General features: G+C 42.2%; 1 protein-coding gene across 4 annotated transcripts in view; it reads left to right on the top strand.

The window, feature by feature from the left end:
* NCOA1 (nuclear receptor coactivator 1) overlaps positions 1 to 14,404 on the top strand; it is a 184,977-nt gene that overhangs the window by 41,013 nt on the left and 129,560 nt on the right. For all 4 annotated transcript variants that reach the window (XM_052809163.1, XM_052809161.1, XM_052809165.1 and 1 more), the window contains exon 2: positions 12,699 to 12,867. The gene's annotated coding sequence lies outside the window, so the exon portion shown is untranslated. The remainder of the gene's footprint in view (positions 1 to 12,698; positions 12,868 to 14,404) is intronic.

Here is a 14,404-nt window from a genome sequence, read left to right as displayed (position 1 = left end):
AGACCTCAGGGTGCTGCTTCTCCACCCTGGTCTATTCTGCCCAAATATGCCTTGGTTCTCCCTATGGTGATACCCTGTGCTTTGGGACGTGGGTCTGCAATTAAAAATGTCCCGGCAGCTAAGGCTTGGTGGTCCTGCGGTGCAGCTATGGCATCTTCCAGGAGGATCCTGTGCAATGGGACGGGGCAGAGGAGCATCCATCTGGGATGCAGAGAGCTCCGCCTCGCTGTACTTGTGTTTTGGGCACGTTGTACATGCCCATCTGAAGTGTCTACAGCCCCTGGTTTCTTTAAGATGGCTTTACCCGCAAAGCGTGCTGTTCTTTGGTAGATCAAAGCGATTTGGAGGCTGCGTGTTGTACAGGTTTAGAACAGATATTGGAGGTGACACTTCTGAATCCTTCGCTTTGCTGCTAGCTTGTTTGTCAGAAAAGGGTATATCAAATTCTCCCCTCAAATGGAGACACCGATGAGTTATTTCAGGAGATTTGATCTTTGCTGAAGTTTCTACTGTGGAGTGCATCTTTGTACCACCTCCAGTGTAGCTGTTTCTCATTTCCAGCCCCTTTCGGTTAATGCTTCAAAGGAATATTGTCTAAGAAAATGCCAAATGCACTGTGGTTACCAAGTTGCTATTGGAAAAGGAGGAGGAAATTCCCCACTGTTGCAGACCAATAAACAGATCGGAGTTGGGAGTATGAATGTGAAAACAATATATTTCAGCTGGATAATGAAGAGAGATGTTAAATCTCAGCAACTGTTTAGATAACTGTCCTTTGATTTGTTTACCATCTGCTTTGAATTCTGAAAAGGAAAGGCAGTGGTTTGGGACTGGTTTGAGGAGCTTCACAGAAAATGGCTTGTTCCCATTGCCACTAGCCACAGGTGGAAATTCTCAGCCAAATCCTCTGTTGTTGGAGCTGGTTTCCCTGGAAGGATCAGAGCAGCAGGGAGCTTGGTCTCTGGATTGATGGATGGGAGAAACTTGAACGTTAAGGGGTTGGTTTGCCCACAGGATCTGAAGCTCTGCAAGAGACACGTTTTGCAGAAAATACTTCTCTATGGATTGACTTCAAGCCGTTTATAAACAGTTCCCCGCGCCCCCGCTTTTATAATGTTACATTCAACTTGCACGGCTATAGTCATCTGCTTCTGAAAAGTCTTTTTTCTTCCCTGCCTGTGCCCCCTTTTGATGACAGACCACACAGAAAACAAGCGTGATGCTGTATTTTCAGGGTGGCTCTGGACCGATGGTAGGACATGATGGATGCAAGAGCAGAGGAGCGGGAGGACATATATTAGCACTGACACTTTGCTAGTCTGCATTTGCAGCTGGAATCCCTTTTCTCTAAAATTACTGGAAAACAGGCTTAGAGGAGCGTAGCTGGGTGGTAAGAGATTTCATGAGCTATTTGAGGCTGCAGTGGAGAAAGGGAAAAGCGGTGGTTAACCCTTGACTTTTCTGTTTGAGTTGTCTTTGTTTCCCTTAATGCAGTCCCCCCTTCACTGCTCTGGAGCTGCTCTTTCACCCAGTGCCCAGTCAAGTCCAGTTTATACCACAGAATAGGCTTTATGTGCGAAATTGTGATTATTGAATCTGGTCTGGCAGGGTGTGCTAGTAGCTGAGAAGGTAAAGCGGTTGCCCGTGCCGTCTCGGTCCTGTACTGCACGCATGGCCATCGCGGTTGTTTGCAGGAGTGGCAGGGGTGAGATGTCCGCTCTCCGCATCCCCTTGCTCACCTTCTGCAGTGTTGTTGGTGAAATGTTTAAGCTGAAATAGTACATGAAAGCAGGGGGAGGGAATTTTCAATTTCCATTGGGAATCAATTCAGACAAAGCATTCAAATAGCTGAAATTATACATACAGATAAACTTACGGCATCTTGGATTTTTTTTAATAAGAAATCATAAATACATGAGAAGGAAGCTGTAAAGCTTTTAAGTTCACTACGGCTTTTCTGTATAAACACAGGCCCTCTACTCCCAGTAATCCTTTACTTCTAAAGCACTGGTTAGGCATTCAGGCTGATAAGCATATAATCTTAAAAGCTTTGGCTATATCTTCCAAGCTGCCTTTAATGGTCCTCATCCATGGTGGTACCTGTGCTTTGCCAGCTGCAGTGGCAGCTTGCGTGTTGGATGCTCTTGTATGTGGAATTTCCTTCCCCCTACACCCACCTTTCCCCTCTCTCGCAGTGCAAGAAGCAGCATAAGCCATTTCCTGTCCTTGATCCTGACTTTGATGAAACCTTCTAGAAATGTTGTTACTACTTTAAGCAATTTGTTTTTTGATAGAGTCTCAGTATTTTTTTCGAGTACTGTACTGAAATAATTAAAAAAGATAAACATGCCTTTAAACTGTTTCAACAGCATTGTATTTTAGTGTGCAGGAACATAGCAGTGATGAAGGTTTCGCTTTACATTTTTTTCCACTCATTAGTCCTCAAAATTACCTTTTTACTACTGAATTTTCTTTCTGTAGCTATAGCTACATATTCTTATATTATCCATATATGGATTTATGCTATTCCATAATATATGGAGTTATAACTCCAGTGTAATGGTTTTCTTAGTATTAATATGCTTTGTGTTATTTAATTGTCAGCCAGGGATTATAGTAAACACAGTACTTCTGTGTTCATATCCAGTCTGTTTATCTGAGCTATCTGCATTGTATAAAAAACTCAAAGATAATGATGTGAGTTCTGGGGGCAGCGAGAGAAGAGCAGTTTTCAAATCTTGAAGTGGCAGTTGTTTCAGAAAGTTGTCTTCATTTCTTCTTTCCCCTTCATTGTCCCAATATATTTAATCATTAAGCCATGACACTCAAGAAGCATCAGAGAACATTCTAAAATTATTTTGTTGGCTTTACTTTTTAAAGAAACCTATTGAGTCAGCTTCTCAGAAACTTCTAAATTGCTTCTGGATATAATGAGCTCTGCCACAGTTTGAATTCAATAAAGGTGATGAGGTACAGATCTGAAATCACAGGGCTGAGGACAGTGACATTTTTATTAGAGATGTGTACCCGTGATGCTGCAGAGTGCTTTGCATCTTCAGCTTATGCTTACTCCCAAGCTTGACTCAGCATGACCCAGGCCCTTGTAAAGAAATATTTGAGGTATAAATGTAATTGAAATTCCAAATTAATTGAAATAAAGAGAATTAGAATTTCACAATGTCTAACGCCTCCCCCCGTTATTGTTTTGATGCCAGGACAATAAAGCATCTTTAGAGTTAAAAATGTAAGACAAGGGTAATTAAGAGCTAGAAGTCCAGACATACTAATTAATAGCAAAGTTGTCACTGTTGGACTCTACTACACCTTCTCTGTGTTAATATATTAATGAAGATTTTTGAACTCTGTAGTCTTATATACAATATCCTTTATATATTTTATTTATGATATCCTTCTCCATTAGTTTTTTTAAATTACATTTTGTAGTGGAAGAAAAAAAGGCAAGAACATCTGTCCCAGGCTGCTGGTGCTTGTTGTTAAGCACGTTTAAATGATGGATAGTAAGAAAGTAAACAGTTTAAAGTACTGTACCATGTACTTGTAATCCAGTGCACAGCTGTTCAAGTGATCGTGAAGGTTTGAGGCCATCACAGTCTGTGCATCACTTGGTATAACAGCATTTTTGTGTATCGCTTAAGGTTTACTTGGACAGTAGCCTGTTTCATGATGGTACCCATACAAACCCATTTGTCGTTGTTTAATCATCGTCATTGTCTTTGAGTAGAGAGAAAAAAAGGTAGGAAAGAATTAAAAGTCAGTCTCACATTCCTAAGATCAAGATTGTGCTTTGCAGGAGATCTCAGATTAGGGATTTATTTTAAAAGTGTGGTAGGAGCTGCTTTTGTTGTAACAGGGAACCTGTGGCAGCTTAAATTCCACTTTCAAAGATGCATCTTCTTTCCAGCCTGAGGAAGTAGCATTTGCACAGCTCTTCAAACCAGTTACTCTCTTCTGTACGAGATATCTCTCTTAGATTACTCAGAGATAACTTTACGTATAGTCCTTTAGAAGCATCATACAATTTCAGCCTTTCCAAGGAGCTGACATCAAGCAAGAAAGCAGTTATCACCCTTTGGCATCAGTCTGACAAAATATTTTGCAAACGACGGTAGACATTTTTAAGATAGCTTTTGGAAGAAAAGGAACCTGAGCACCGCAGGAATACTGAGCTGTGTAAATAATTATTTATATGTCGTTTGGCTTGAAACCAGATTTGCCCTAATGAGGGAAACTGAATATTCTGAGAATGTGGATGCCATTCCAGAAATTAAGGTGTTCATAGAGTCTATCACCGGTTCAGCCGGTGAGGGAGGAAAAAAGTTGGATCTAATCTATATCAGGAATTTATTAAAAACTAATATAAAGCATGCAGTTAAGCCCTTTAATGACTTGAGAGTTTTTGGACATAAATCTAATGATTCCTTTGGCTAGGAGCAAGCTATGGATTAATTTGGCAAAATATAGTAATGGGCACCCGGGGTACTGGGTTGTGTGTGGATAGCAAAACGCGTTGGGTTTTGGTTTGGGGATTTTCTTTTCTCCCCTTAAAGGACACTTCTGCTTTCAGGATGCAAAACAGGAGTCCTGCTCGTGTATACTGTGGCAGGGATGGCTGAAGCACCCTTGGAAAGTGCCATCTGCTAAAGAGCTTTCAGTTTTATTCTCTTTGCAGGATCCTGCAGCAGGTTCAGCGTTCCCCAGAGTTGATGGTCAAGTCATGGCAAGGGAGAGATTTTGACTTGTGTGATTTCTACTGCCTGAAGCTCCCGAAGTGGTCCAGCTGGGGACTTCTGCCAGCAAAATGCTATTACGGCCTCACAGCACTTGTGAAATCTTGAGCTGGTTCAAAATTACAGCAATTTGCATAAATCTAAAAATTGGGAACTTTGAGCTTTGTGTTGCAATGAGGCAGGTGAATCAAGAAAAGCCAATGATGGTGAGACCTCAATGTGGCAGGTTGAGCATTCATGGGCATTTGAGATTGTTGCAAGGACATGCTGAAAGAAGTTCTTTTATACTTGGTGTTGCATACATGAATACAGCTTTTCCTTTCTGTTGAGCTCTTCTCTTCCTGGGTGCCACCTGGAGATAGTTGGGGTTTAGAGACTCAACAACCCTCCATCTCGGTTTGTCCTCCTTGCTTGTCTCTCAGTGGGTCAAAACCCAAATTATGTGGCAGTGAAACTCAGCCTGGCCTCTTCAGTCCTTCAAATACCCCCAAGGGTGACTGCCAGACAGTCTGTCAAGACCGCAAGAGTTGCACAGTGGTCCATAAAATGGAGTTACTGCTGCTTTGCCCCAACCTTGGAGTTACTTCTGCCTCTCTCCTCTCCCTGGATGGCTCCAGCAGTGCTGGCTGGGATCCTCAACGAATAAGCCTGGGTGCTTCCATGTGGAGCTGCCCTAGGCTCGAGTTAGCAGAAGTCTGGCAGGGTTCCTAACTTGGGCTCTGTGATGTGCCTCTCCTGTCTTACGTGAGCACCTTGGGCTTTGGGAACCGGCAGGTTAATTCACTGGTCTTGATCTGTAACAGTAGGAGCAATCTGCAGATGTGACTTTAGTGTTAGTGTTGTCCGTTGTTATTGATTGGCTAAATAAACAAACCCAATCAATTTCTCCTTCAGATGTTTTTTAAAACATATTTTACACTTGCTTTTCAGTTAAAGCCCAGCAGTTTCATCTAGGATGAGTGAGATCACTGCAAAACCTGGCACGTGTTCAAACCCTTAGAAGTACAGAAAGCTGTTTATTAAACTTCCTCATGGGTAGATAAGACAACTCACTTTACTGGAACAAAGTTAATATTTTTTTTTTTCGTTGAGGTCTTAGTTGTATAAAATTATTCTTTCCAAATACAGTGATTGTTTTTCTGACCTTTTAATTTGCAACAGTTAACTGGCAAACAGATTTAGCCCTCTTGCAAAACGGCTTTTCTCTCTGTGTTTCCTGCAACGCTTATTTGGTATTGGTTATAAATCAAGCAGTAGTACATGAAAAAGTAGATAAGGAGAAAAACAGGCTTTCCAGATGCCCAAAAATGTGTATAAGTTCTTAAGCAAAATGAAATTTAAAGGGAACCTGGAAAGGTACTTCACGAGGGGAAAGCGTAGTGAGAATAAGCATTGCCTTGAAACTGTTGCCTGAATGTCCTTACTCCAGGGAGATTAAATACACCTTTTAAAAATGCAGCATTTACACTGGCCCAACAACCTTGGAGTTTGGAGGAGTTGCAAAAAAAATTTGGTGCTGCACGTTACTTGAAAGCAGGCAGAGAAGGAAGGTCCTTGTGGGAGGCTCCCTGCAACCTCCTGTAACAAAGCTGTTCTTTTTTGTTACTGCTTTGTAGTGTGCCCTTTTTATATATAGCACGGCAATGAAAAACAGGTAAATAAATTATGGATTTTGTCAACATACAATGAACATTAAATCCCTCCTAACTCCTTTCCACTTGCTTTTCATAGTTGGGTATAATTTATTAGCTTTGATTACCTAGGCTAAATGGAACAAACTGTTGCAGCCGACAGACGGGAGAGGATCCTACGGTCACAGCGTGGGACAAAGTTGGACAAACCCATGTTTGTCTTCATGTTGTAGGTTTGGAGCCTACTTACTGAGTGAAGAGAGCAATGCTGTTTCTGATCCTGCCTCCACTGATCCTTGTTTATGCATTTTAATATTAAACAGTCACTGATAAAATATTTAGAGCCTTCAGTAAAATATAACAAGGGAGGTATTGAAAGATGCATGTTTCACATGCTAAATGATGACCGCTTCAAAGGTGCTGTGGCGGCTTGGTCCATCATGGGCTGTGTGAGAACTTACTTGCAAAGCATTTATGCCCTGTAGGTCTGTGGCTGAAGATGCAGTAGAAAGCACATGACTTTGGGGGACTGGAAAATGCTGTAGAAAGCTAAAGATGAAAGGTTTTGGGTGGGATCTAGCTCAGATGAAGGATGACAGGAAGTTGTTTCTTCTGGTCACTGGAATGTCTGAAATGGTTTAGCAGATATATTTTACTCAAAAAATGTATTAGCAGTTGACCTTGAGCCTAAACACCATTGTAGCTTCCTTACACTCTCCACTAATTTTTCAATCGATTAGTAGAATTTCAAAGCAGACATAAGGATGGAAAAGCTGATGGGTTCAGCAACACACCAGGCTCTCCTGTGTGTGTTTGAATACGTTTTCATGGGATAAGGAGAACTTTTGATACGCTAAATCTGCTATAGTTAATGCAGGATAGTTTAGGTGGAAGGGGTATCAGGAGGTCATCTGGTCTGAACCTTGGTCAAAGCAGCTTCAGAGGATAAGCTTAACAAGATCGTGGATAACCCACTTCTTGCCCTCAGCTTCAACTGTTTAAAACCAGGGTCCAACCCATCGACTTGTATGGGATATTCTTTGTGCTTTGTTGGGTTGCAGGAAACAACCCAACTTTGATGCTTTGTTGGAGGGAGAAACATGGATACACCTAAAGCAAATCACTTCAAACCATTCAGTGAAAGTTGTCAATAGTTTGAGCAAGAAATGCTGAATACGGGATTTGGTAAGACAACAAAAGAGCAAAGGTCACCAGTCAGTGCAAGCTTTATTGAAAGGGCTTGGGGTTTTTAATGTTGGAGATTTCCGAGTGCATATTCCTACTAATTAGGTGGCTTTCTGATGAAAGGGAAAAATATCCTGGGTTGTCGATGTATATAATCTATGGACAGTTTTATCTGTCCTCCAGATCTCTTTATATCTTAAACTGAAAGCTTGTGCATAATAGCACTTGTAAAGTGTCTCTTATTATTGCCTCAAGGTATTATGTTTTGGAAAGAAAAGCCAAGATCCATCCAGCTCCTTTAGCTTCTTACTGTGATTTATGGACAGGTAGTGGGCTGCAGATAGGTTGCGTAGTAATGACCTGGGAAAGCTTAGCAAAATCTTGATATGGTTGAGGATGAGAAAATGTGTGGGACATAGGAGATCTTGAGGGGATGGAGCGGTTCTGCCAGGGAATTATGTCTGGAAGATCTTCGGTGCTCACTAAATGAGGCGCGTGTTTCTGTCTGCCTCTCAAACTTGCTTTCTTCTGCTGATGTGGGCTCAGATTGTTCAATGATGTCCTGGTTTCAGCTGGGGTAGAGTTAATTTTCTTTCTAGTAGCTGGTATAGTGCCATGTTTTGCATTTAGCATGAGAAGAATGTTGATAACACACTGATGTCTTCAGTTGTTGCTAAGTAGTGTTTATACCAAGTCAAGGATTTTTCAGCTTCTTGTGCCCAGCCAGCAAGAAGGCTGGAGGGGCACAAGGAGTTGGGAGGGGACACAGTCAGGACAGCTGACCCAAACTGGCCAAAGGGGTATTCCATACCATGTGACATTATGCCCAGTATATAAACTGGGGGGAGTTGGCCTGGGGGGCAGATTGCGGCTCAGGAACTAACTGGGCATCGATGGGCGAGTGGTGAGCAATTGCATTGTGCATCACTTGTTTTGTATATTCTAATTATTTTTTTATTATTATTTCATTTTTATTGTTATTATTATTTTATTCCTTTTTGTCGTATTCAACTGTCTTTATCTCAACCCATAAGTTTTACTTTTTTTCCCCCTGATTCTCTCCCCCATCCCAGTGGGTGGGGGGAGTGAGTGAGCGGCTGCGTGGTGCTTAGTTGCTGGCTGGGCTTAAACCACGACAGATGACCCTGGGACAGCATCACCCCACTACTTCTTCTGCAACTGCGCTGCAGTCTGGGAGTGACTCTGGGGCTGCCTGTAGACTGTTTGTGGTTCAAAAGCCATGGTTTCACCATCTCTGGAAAAGGAGAGGTTGTTAATAGTATCTGATATGGTCACCTGCACGAGAGGCTGTAGGACCTCCCCGAGTTCAGTTGTATTTGAAGTAGTGGGTTGAGCTCCCACGTTCAGGAGTTTTTCATGCACGCAGCCAATGCACTGCTGTTGCCAAAAGAAGCTGCGCTGGGGAGCCATGTGGGGTTGGTGGTCCACCATCACTGAGATCGTTTCCAAAGTACAGTTTCCTATACTCTAAGGTGAGAATATAAGAATAGCATTGATGGATCTCTACCCTGTTTCTAAAAGCGGAGCCTCCAGAAGGATGTGAGAACTGGGCAGACCCTGTACGATACTTGCCCAACTCTCCAGCCTCTGATCTTTCAACTTCTCCAGGACTTTCCCAGCCAGAGATGATGTCCATCTTATTAGTAACCATCATGGGTGTCTGCTGTGTGACACAGCCAGTCTTTCCTTGAGCTTGCGCAGACGTTTAGCATGCACAACATCCTGCGGCAAGGAGCTAAACCGCTTAGCTGGGTCGTGGGTGAAGAAACTGCTGTCTCTTGTTTGGTTTTGGACTTGCCACCTGCTACTTTCATTTCTTGCCCCTTTGTTCTTACACTAAGCAAGGTGCTGCTGCCTTCATAGGCTGCTGGTGTGTCCCTGCTCTGTTATGTCCCATCTGGATGGGGAAGGGTCTCTGCTCCAAGTTTGTGTTTGGTGATAAAGATGTGCAAGGTCTTTGCTTGTTGTTATGTTGGTAAAGGATCCAGATCTCGTGTCCTTTGCTATCTGCAGCTTTTAGAGTTGGTGTGAGTCTGAGATGCAGTGGCTTTTGCTCTTGGCTTGCAGGAGGATGAGTAAAGTAGGGCACAAGAACTGCTCCTTCTGGTATTTCAGTGTGAGCACGTGATTAATGATGATCTAGTTATATTTTATGACTTGTCGCTTGACCAATTATTAATCGTTTAATATATTCCATGTTATGTAATGTAATTCCAGTTACTTGAGAAGTCAGACTTTACAGATACACCGAACTCTTAAGTCTGTTGCATCAGAGCTGTTACAGTTTGCAGCCAATCTTGCAGTCTTAATAAAAATGCATACAGTTGATTTAAGACCTATGTGTCGGTAGATATTGGTTATTTACTTCCCATAACTCCTAATTAGATTTTATACCAGCGTTTTCCTTTTCTTCCTGGGATGTAAGCTGGGCTGATAGCTTGTTATTAGCCTGGTCATCCTGCTCACGCATTTAAAATACTGACACAACAGTATGTCCTCCAACGCTCTCAAACCTCCCAAGTTAACACTTGCAGGAAGCTACGATAAAAGGTCCAGAGTTTTTCTTGTCTGGCTCTTTTAAAGCCCCTGAGATGCAGTCGAAGATCTCCTGACTTAAAAACGACCAGCTCTGTTAGCTGTTGTTTCACATCTGCCTGCATTGCTGTTTGGAATAGAAAATGTTTCCTGTGGCATGACTATACCATCTGGTTTCTTTCTTAATTAATGAACAGAAATATTTGTTGCATTCTTCTGCTGTTCCTATAATATTGCTGGTGGTTGCTCTCTTTCTGTGCAGTAACGGTCCTTGGCCATTGCTGGAATGTGCTGTTCCTAGGTAATTTTTATAACCCAATACACTCAAACCTGTGAGTATTGTGGTTCTTGTCATTGCATTTTGCTTCTCTTACTGTTTCATATCACTACATTTCTGCTGTATTCTAATATGCCAACAGTTTAGTTTTTCTTCTCTTTGTTATATATATATATTTTATTCTGATTGTTGCTTTCCTTTTCATGAGAGCCAAGTTGAGAAGAGTTATTTTATTTTTTAGAACAGGAACATCTTCCCTTTTTAGTCTTGGGAGCTTAATCCCCCCCAGACACACACTTCACCCTGGGAATCTGGAAACATATTCTTAAAGTTTCCATTATTATTTATGTTTTTCTGTTTTTAACATTGCTTCCTTAGCATCATTTTGTTCATTTATTGTAGGGGTAGTGAAAGCAGCTGGGACGTATATGTTGTTTAGAAATTCAAAGATTGTCTCCTACTGGTAAAATGCAACTTTCAGACTGGAAGCCTGGGTGATACAGCAGTTTGTGCATCTTTTGTGTTCATTTATGTGCATGTGTGTATAAAAATGGATGCTGTCTGCCATCAGGATGTGCTCTAGTCATACTTCTCTGTTCAGATGCGGATCCGTAAGCTTCCAGAGTTGTTCTCTGCCAGTGCCTTGGAGACAATGCTGCCATCTGAGTTTTCCTCCCTCCTTTTGCATGTTTGATTTTTCATGAATAAATTGCAATGAGTGACTTACAAGAGTCTTGTGTTGCTAATGACAGGTGCATTATTAAGATGGTATTCTAATGACCGTGTCCATCTAAGTAATTTCTTTTCTAATAACAAGAGTGGCAATGGGGACAAGCAGGTTTTGAACTAATGATGGTACTCCCCTCATGTAATTTTAGATGTTTGGATTTAGAGGTATAAATTTAACCCAATAATCCTCGTAACCCTGCGAGAGAGAGAGAAAGAAAGAAAACGGACGCATCCTGGAAGTAATTTAATGTGGACTCCTAACCTGGTGGTTCTTGGGGACCAAACGTGATCTGCTGAAGCAGCAGCCAGCCTTTGGGGCTGGTTGGGCTGCTGAGGACCTGCAGACATCTCCATCCAGCAGCTCCAAGGGAAGATTCGTGGACCCGTTTATTGACTGCAGAGGGACCCTGGAATTACCAGCTCCAGTTTCCAACCAGCTCATAGGTGTCTAAGGTTGATTAAGATGAATTGTATCCTACAGCTACTACAAGTAAAAGTTCAAAAGCAATTATTGGGACTTCTGTCTTGAAGCATTCGATGGGATGGGTAGCAAGCGTGGCTATAGAAACTGCAATGTGTGGAGTGGCTTGGAAGAAAGGTTATGAAGCTCATATCAGTGGTTTCCATGGTTGGTTTTTTGTTTTGTTTTGTTTTTTTTTAATTATTTACTTTTTCATTAGAATTCAGGCAGTGCATCACAATATGAAGAGCCCAATTTTATGAACTTAAATTTTTCAACCAAGCAAAGTCTTTGCAAGCCACAAATTAGTTGACATACTAGCATTTGGCTCGAGAGGAACAAGGTTCAGACTGATGTGACTTACAGGAGAGGGGCTGGCTGAAGAAAATAGACATACTGCAGTCTTAGTATCTTTTTGTGGCATACATGCTTTGGGAGAGAAATAATTATGCTCATCTCAGGTTCAGAGACTACCTGGCTTACCTGGTGATACAGAAAGTCTGCAGAAGAGGAGGAACTGGAGAAATCCCCTTGTTCTGGTTCTAGCTTAATGCTTAGTAACAACAGCAATTTACTATCTGTGCCTTTGTGAGGCAAGGAAGGATATCATTATCTTTGGGTTTTATAAGTTCGGTGGTGGTCTGCAGCCTGTCGGCTGTAAACACCAACTGTAATATTCTGGTGCTAGTTTTTATCTCCCATATTGCGTAGATGCTGTCTTGCTATGGCAGATTTGCTACTAGATCTGTGCTGTGTTTTTCTGGAGGGTAATCTTTATTTCTTAGGAGTGGCATTGGCAAAGAGGGAGGGGAGAATTGAAAAAAAAAAACCAACTTACTGGTTGGAGTATTAAGCTTTCATTTACTTTATTTCCCCAAGTAGCTTAAAGGTTGAGGAACCCTGATGAGTTCTTTTCCAATGAAATAAAAAAGATACCTTGCAATTGATAGTATTGAGGTGTTCAGCAAGCTATTAATGATATTGCTGTGAGTTAATAGTTGACCTCAACTTTGCTGTTTTCCTACTTAAAACACTGAAAATTGCATCATGTGAATAATAATTCAGAAAGATAAATGAAAGGTAATGCAAACAAACTGTCTTTTCCTCTACAGGACTCAGTAATTGATGCTGGTCCCCTATCAGAAGAGTTCATGTGAAGACTGCCCATGGAAGGTCGATGCCTGCGTTTGCTGAGGCTCTAGGATTCTGCCGTTTTGCTGTTTAATTAACTGAAGAGTCCAGTTTTTCCCATGAACCATCTTTCACCTCGGGAAGATAGAGGTAAGGTTGCAGGTCTCTGTTTCTTCTTTCCTCTGGCGGAAAATGTTTAAACTTGTCATGGAGGTGGTTTTTGCTGGAGCACCTCTTCATGCGGAATTAATTACTGAGACTGCTGAAAGCAAAAGTCACTGTTTTTCTCTGTCCTTGGCATCCTTTGGGTTGTTTTCTGTACACGAGATGTTCAGTCAGTCTGCATTGCATTCATAGCTACAAGAGTTGTTTTAAAAGCTCATGAAGATGAAATTATTGCGTGAATCAACTGTGCTTTCTCAATATGTTTTGCAAAATTGAATAGCTAATTGCTGCGGTGGCAGAATGGTATGCAAAGGATTTGTGCTAAAGAATAATATGTGGTTTTGGTAAGTCAGTGTTATGCTGTAGGCTGGCTTGTGGTGTTGATCAGGTGAATTGAGTCCGTAACTGGAGAATTCTAAAAGTCACAAACTTGGGAAATCAGAATGTTTTATGGCAAGGGCTACTACAACTTCCAGAGCAAGAAGCGTGTACTCAGCATCCTTGTAGCTCTTACTAGATGATGCATGTAACAACTTGAACACTTCTGTGGTTTGCCCACAGCCGGCAATATCTTAAAGCAAAATCGTTGTAATGGAGTGGTAACTCGGAAAAACAGTAGAATATATTTAGAAATGAATAAAATGGTAAACCAAGTTGGATGATGTGTTGGCTGCAGCTACTGTATGGCTGTGGGATTTGCAGCCTCTCTCCATCAAGACTGGGAGTGTTTACTGCTGTGGACCATGAGTACGCAAGAGAGGGGAGGACCTGTACCCCTGCTAATTCCCCTGGAAAACCAGCTTCTAGCTAACATGCCGTAAGGCAAAAAATAACATATTTCATCAGACAAAAGCAGCTGTATGTTATACTGCTTGAATCACAATTCCCTGTCTGAGATAGCTGGTGTTGCAAGAAACTTTTGCGTCGGAGCTGGTTTTGGCTGGAGTGCAACGGAAAATGGCATATTTCCTTCTGGACTGAGCATGGCTTGCTCCTATGCTCCTCTTCAGTGCAGTGTAAATACTGGTCCCAGTAAGATACTGGTGGTGTATGTCCTCCGTAGGCTGCTTTGGCCACTTAGTTTCTGTCCTTGAGTTGGCTGCTTCCTTAAACTGTGGTGGAATGATCGCTGCAGCAGGGACTGTGGTAGCTTGGAGATGTCGGTGCCCCTGTTCTAGATGTCCTCCCCTGATAGGTTTGGTGGCCGGAGGGTGGATAATCGGGCGCCCAGGATGGGTGGTGGTAGCTGGGGAACCATCCCCCCCTTGCCCTAATCTGTCTGGCTGTCCAGTGTTTGCCCTGCATTTTTGGGCAAGGCTCTTTGCTCTCTGCTTTGCTGTTTTCCGTTTCTAGCACAAACGATGGCAGTAATTAGGCATGGTTGTAAAATTTGAAAATAATATCACTTCTGTATCGCTGTGTGCTGTCCTGACTGTTAGCTTGGAGTCGCCCAGGCAGAGAGGAGCTGGGAGGCTGCCCGTGAGTGGTAAGAAACCAGCAGAGCCCCAGTCCAGTGATGGAA

This window comes from Harpia harpyja, chromosome 15 (genome assembly GCF_026419915.1).
Source record: "Harpia harpyja isolate bHarHar1 chromosome 15, bHarHar1 primary haplotype, whole genome shotgun sequence".
Taxonomy (NCBI): domain Eukaryota; kingdom Metazoa; phylum Chordata; class Aves; order Accipitriformes; family Accipitridae; genus Harpia; species Harpia harpyja.
This window is presented reverse-complemented; position numbering and strand designations above follow the sequence as displayed.